We start from the raw sequence: 6,092 nt of genomic DNA, 5'->3' as shown, positions 1-6,092 counted from the left end.
TAGAGAGTTAGAAACATCGATCAGCTGCCTCCTGCATACCCCCCACTGGGGATGTGCCCGCAACCAAGATACATGCCCTTGACCAGAATCGAACCCGGGACCCTTGAGTCTGCAGGCTGACGCTCTATCCACTGAGCTAAATCGGTCAGGGCATTTTCTGAGATCTTAACAAGGGGCTTTATCTTGACCCTGAGGTCATATTTATATATATAACTTGTTATTTAATCCAATATACCCAAATTATTATTTTAACCTCTGAGGTCACATTTTACTTGTGGCATCTTAGAAATTATAAGTAGCTAATAATAAAAGTGTTGAAAAATACTTCATTGAGTGTTTCAGATGTTAAATAAAATTAATTTAAAAAACTACAGGGTGTCCCAAAAATATATATATACAGACTTTAATAGCTGATAATAATTTTCATTCCTTTTCAGGCTTAACTGATTTGAAATAATGGGTGAAGCCAGACTAAGCTTTGAACAAAGAAAATTTGTCTACTAGTCTTTTTTATGGGGATACATACAAGATAAAGTTTAAGGTACAAAAATGGCAACAGTTGACGAACAAAATTATTCTTGACGTTTATGATTCCATTGCTTGGCATTATCGGCAGTGCCTGGACCAGGACAGTCATCAGTTTGAAAACAGGCATTGACAAAAAAAATTACTCATTTCTGTAGGTTCTTTTTAATTTCAAAAATGAACTGTATGTTAATAAACATTGTCTTTATAATCATACAAGATGTGTATACATTTTTTGGAGAATATATGTATACATATATAGTGCAATCCAAATCCTGTGTGTATAAAGCATTACAGAAAAAGTTGTTCAGATAGTTGTTATAATGGTAAGACTTTATTCAAGACTATTGCAATGGGGGTTTTGCAATAGGGCAGAGAACTTAGGTTCAACTCTGAATACAAGGACAAGTGGGGATTTTTAGCCAGTGAGCAGAAGGAGGGGATCCAGTGGGAGACATCAGGGTAAGGGGATTCTTGCTAAAAGTAGGTCAAGGATTTTTACATCAAAGGTGGGGGATGAAGAACTTGATCAGATTTCAAGGGTGGAGGCACTCTTGCTAAGTTTGGCTATATGGGCATGGTGAGGACAGGATGGCCACGGAAGGCCAAGGTCAAGGTGGAGTCAAGAAGAGGGCTCAGAGGAGCCTGACTGAAGTTTGGTCAAGGAGAGAGTCTTGGTCAGAACATACACCTTGACCACTCAGAAAATGTGCCCAGGTGTTCACCTCCTGTTTTGTCTCCACAGCAGTGCCCCCACCCTGCTCTCCCCCGCCCCCGCCCCCATATTTTTAGCATTGTTCTCAAGGTTATAGCAGGAGCAGCTATGTTTTCATTGACCCAGGAGAGGACTTTCCATCTAAGCTGGCCAACCAGCCTCTCTGGAATTTGGACTTGGAACTGACAGTGCAGCTTTAGACTGGCTGTTAACTTGAACCAAGGAGTCGGGAAACTTGAAAGATGTTGTTAGTGACTATTTTAGGCATTATGGAAAAACCTATTTGCAGGAAGACAGAGGATTAAGGCGGTTGTGCAGTTGTGAGAGTGGGGCACAGAGAGAAAAAAAGAATGGATTTCTTAAGGTGATCCAGTCCCCAGTTCTATTACATTTCAGAGGCTCAGCTTAAATAATGATGATAGCTAATGTTTATTGAGCACTCGATGTGTGTCTGGTATAATTATTACAGTGATCCTATACACATTCTAGTTCTCATTTTACACATGAGGGGAAAAAGCAAACTTCTTAAAATCCTTAAGTGCAATGGTTACAGAGGCTGCCAAATCTCACCTCTCCCCCTACCCTCTTTCCCATCTCCTTTCTTTACCATCCCCAACCTCCACCCACCCACCCCCACTCAAGGTCTTCCCCTTTAGGTCAATTTCCCATTTTTCTATGGAGAGCTTTTTCTTGGCTTCTCTGTTTGGATAATGATTATATCAGTAAGGAGTTGCAGTTGAGTAACAGACTGGACCTCAGTAACTTAAAAACCTTGGATTTGGGCCCTAGCCGGTTTGGCTCAGTGGATAGAGCGTTGGCCTGTGAACTGAAAGGTCCCAGGTTCAATTCTGGTCAAGGGCACATGCCCGAGTTGTGAGCTCGATCCCCAATCAGGGACTTGCAGGAGGCAGCCGATCCATGATTCTCTCTCATCATGGATGTTTCTATCTCTCTCTCCCTCTTCCTCTCTGAAATAAATAAAAAAAATGTTTAAAAAAACCCTGGGATTTGGGTTCAAGGACGTCAGACCAAAGGTTACTGTGAATTCCTGGCTTTTTTTTTGTGGCCTCCAGGGGCTGCTTTGCAGACACATCTTATTTACATTCCAGGCCAAAGACCAAGGAAGGACTGAGGGCTCCCTGGGGAGAAGCACATTGAACATTTTAAGGCAGGAAATTTGAGGGTCTGGAATATCTTGTTTTTGCCAGAAAATAATACTTTCAAAGACCCTTTTGTAACAAGCTAAGTTATGTCTAGTAATTGTTACAGTATTTTGTGTGCGTTTTTCTGCCTTTTAAGGTGAGTGAAAGACTTATGAATAGGACATAATAATAAAAATTCCAAAGAAGATACAGGTAATTAAATTTGAAATCATTGTTTAAATGTTTAAATTATAATTTATTAAATTCATAAGGTTAAACTTTAGATTTAGTGTGTTTCAACTGTTTAGGAAGATTTTGTCTATAGAAATATTAGTTCTTTGTTGGGTGTTTGAAGGGCTTGAGAAAATTAAATGTATTAAAATTAGATTACACTTTAAATTTTCCAAAATTTAATTTTTTAAATTTGATAAACATTTGGATAGACTTTATCAAATGTATAAATAGGCATAAAATAAAATATTGACAGAAAATTCATTCCATTTGTAAATAACAAGTTTAAAGGCTTAGAAACTAAGTTTTAAAATATATAATTTAAATATATAAAACCTAAGTTGAAACTCAACTTATTTGTATCAGTGCATAAAAGCTCTCTTTAGACATAAGGAAAATTCAGGAAACACTTGGGTGTATCAGTCAGTGTAGGCTAAGTTCTAGTTCTACTATGTTAACAAGCAACTCCAACAGCCTCAGTGGTAGACAGTGATAAATGGTTCTTAGTCATGTCACAGGTCTACTGTAGTCTAGTTCTTACTCATGTCATAGATCTATTGTCTGTCTGCAGCTCTGCTCAGAGTTCTCTTCATTCTGGGAGCCAGGCTGATGCTGATAAAGTGTTGCAAAATAGCCCATTTTGGCTGAAGGATTATTTTGAACTGAAGGCAATTGAGAAGAAGCAGATACAAGAAAAGTTCTGTGCCTTACCCCTATTTGCCTAAAAGCAGAACATACTTTTACAAAGGTGTGCTTCCTCCTCTCTTTACAGAAAGGACATAAGTTAATCCCCAGAAGCAACTTTAAACCCTTATCAATGGAAAAGGCACTACCTTAAATCTGCATAACAAACCTTATTCTTGTTTACCACACTTTCCTGGTTACTTCCCCATAATTGGCCTCCCCATAACTTTAGCAGAAGATATTTAAGCCTGAGTCCTGAATCACTCCTAAGAGTTATTCTTTTTCCCTGGATATCTCCCATGTGTACATGACATACACGTTAATTAACTTTTATTTGTTTTCTTTTTGTTATTATGTCTTTTATTATAGGGGTCTTGGCTAAGAGCTCAGAAAGGTAGAGAAAAATTATTTCTTCTCCCCTACAACATATCAATACATTTTTGTTTGTTTTATTTTTCTCTTAATCTCTTTTGTTGTATAGGTCCCAGCCTAGAACTTAGAAGGATGAAGGAAAATTATTTTCCTCTCCTACACTCATCATGGAAGAGAAAGAGAACATGGTAGAAACACATGGTGTCTCCTAGAACTTCTGCTTAAAGGTGGCATTCTTCACTTCTATTATCACTGCATTGATCAAAGCAAGTCTCATGAGCAATCTTTTTTAAAAAACTTATTCATTGATTTGAGAGAGAGAAAGAGAGAGAGACATCAGTTTGTTTTACCACTTATTTATGTGTTCATTGGTTGCTTATATGTGTCCTAACTGGAGATCAAACCTGCAACCTTAGTGTATCAGGACTATACTCTAACCAACTGAGCTACCCTGCCAGGGCCTCGTGGTCAACTGGGTGGAGATACATAATCCTCCCACAAGGAGTTTGTCATAATCACATACCCAAGTCTGATGCAGTGAGGCGGGGAAGTATTATCTTCCCTCAGGCCAGCAATTATTTTGAATAATAATGCACTCTATCATAATGGGAATTGAAATTTTTAAAAATTCTTGCAGTTTACTTTTTCCCTGTAATATATGTTGTCAATGTGTCCTAATGTATAGAAGTGATTATTCTTTGGGGAAATGTCTATAATGAATATATATTTCTTTTGTAGCTAGATTAAAATTTATAAATTTCATTTGGACAAAATAGGCAATGTATAAATAATTTGTGGCTTTTAATATAGGAAGGGTGAAATGTATAAAACACTGTTTTAGAAAGATATAACTCACAACATTGAAGAAAAATAATATACTTTGGAGAGCTTGTATTTTACATATGTCTCTATTCAACCTGTCTGCTTTAAAAAAGGGTGGCTATGAAATGGAATGTGCTTGTTAAATAAATAAATAATAAATCAGTAAATGATGAATGTTGGTTAGTTGGTTGGGGAGAGCATAGTCTCCCAATAGCTTAGAGACAGCCTGTATTACAAGATGCATTCTTTTGTGGTTATCTGGCTGATGTCATGAAATCTGACTTTCGCCAGTAGGGAAGATTATGTTTCTCCTTGGCAGGAAACCTCATATTTAGTACATCTTGGATCTCATTGCATATTGTCACAGCAAAACCTCAGTGCTTAATTGACTCTTCATTTGCTTCTGGCTTTATAGTCAGTACTGTACTGATCTTACTAGCTTTTTGTAATCCAAACTGGATCTCTGCCTAGTTTTTTTCTGTCCCAATTCTACTTGGTGGTCGAGATGAACTCATTTTTAGTTCTCCCCCAACCCCACCATTTCGGTTTTTCATTGTATTCAACTGAATTTTCATAATGATGACCCTAAAGCATTCTTTTCTTCCTCTGAAAAATAGGTATGGCGGAAGGAAATGAAGACTCTCTAAACAAGAACAATAAAGGCTACCTGAGCTTCTATGTGGCTGGGGAGTCAGCCACCTTCACTTGCACTTGGCAGACTCAAAGGCAGACAGGGGCGTGGAAAAGCTTGACAGTAGAAAAAAGGCAGACTTCCTTCGGCTCTGATTGGCTGATGGCGGCACAGGGAAGCTCTAGGTGGGCTAACTGGCAGTGGGGCACTCCATGTTATTGATCGGAATGCACTTCTAACTTTCTCCAGTCAGTCCTAAGTTGGAAGGAGGAACAAAAATTAGGGAAGCTGTGAGTTATTAATAATCAAGTCCTGGCAATTTTGGGTTGATTCCTACAAAGGTTATTATTTGGCTTCCTGGACTAGTTACTACAGGTTGTGGATCAGAGTTCTATTTTGATGTATAAGCAGGCCATTGTCCATTTGTATATTCCATAGTTCATAATGATACCTTTACTGGGAGCTTTTAAAAAACGTAAACTCGCCTAGTTAAGGAAGTGGGGTGGGGGGCAGTTGGCCCTATGCAATTATCAGTAACTTTTCCTTTCTCTTGTTTGTGTCAGATATCATCGTCACCTTCATCGTTACTAACATGTGGAGCACCTAACACAGTGATGGCGAACCTATGACACGCGTGTCAGAGGTGACACGCGAACTCATTTTTTTGGTTGATTTTTCTTTGTTAAATGGCATTTAAATATATAAAATAAATATCAAAAATATAAGTCTTTGTTTTACTATGGTTGCAAATATCAAAAAATTTCTATATGTGACACGGCACCAGAGTTAAGTTAGGGTTTTTCAAAATGCTGACACGCCGAGCTCAAAAGGTTCGCCATCACTGACCTAACATGTGCAAGGGACCAGGCCAGCCTATGTTACAAATGAGGTGGTTTCCCATCTGTGGTGGTTCAGCCAGTAAGTGACACAGTAGAACTGGGACTAAGGCAGGATAAGAGGAAGTTAGGGG

The 6,092-nt window shown here is 38.3% G+C and overlaps 1 long non-coding RNA gene across 1 annotated transcript; it reads left to right on the top strand.

Annotated features, from left to right (window-relative positions):
- Positions 1-3,784: 3,784 nt before the first annotated feature.
- Positions 3,785-5,789, top strand: LOC106728300. Its single transcript, XR_001364582.1, has 3 exons — positions 3,785-3,896; positions 5,109-5,307; positions 5,686-5,789. It is a non-coding gene; the product is annotated as an uncharacterized LOC106728300 (long non-coding RNA).
- The last annotated feature ends 303 nt before the right edge of the window (positions 5,790-6,092 follow it).

Source organism: Myotis brandtii, unplaced genomic scaffold (assembly GCF_000412655.1).
Source record: "Myotis brandtii unplaced genomic scaffold, ASM41265v1 scaffold115, whole genome shotgun sequence".
NCBI lineage: Eukaryota > Metazoa > Chordata > Mammalia > Chiroptera > Vespertilionidae > Myotis > Myotis brandtii.
The sequence above is the reverse complement of the archived record's forward strand: the minus strand, read 5'-3'. Positions and strand labels throughout refer to the sequence as shown.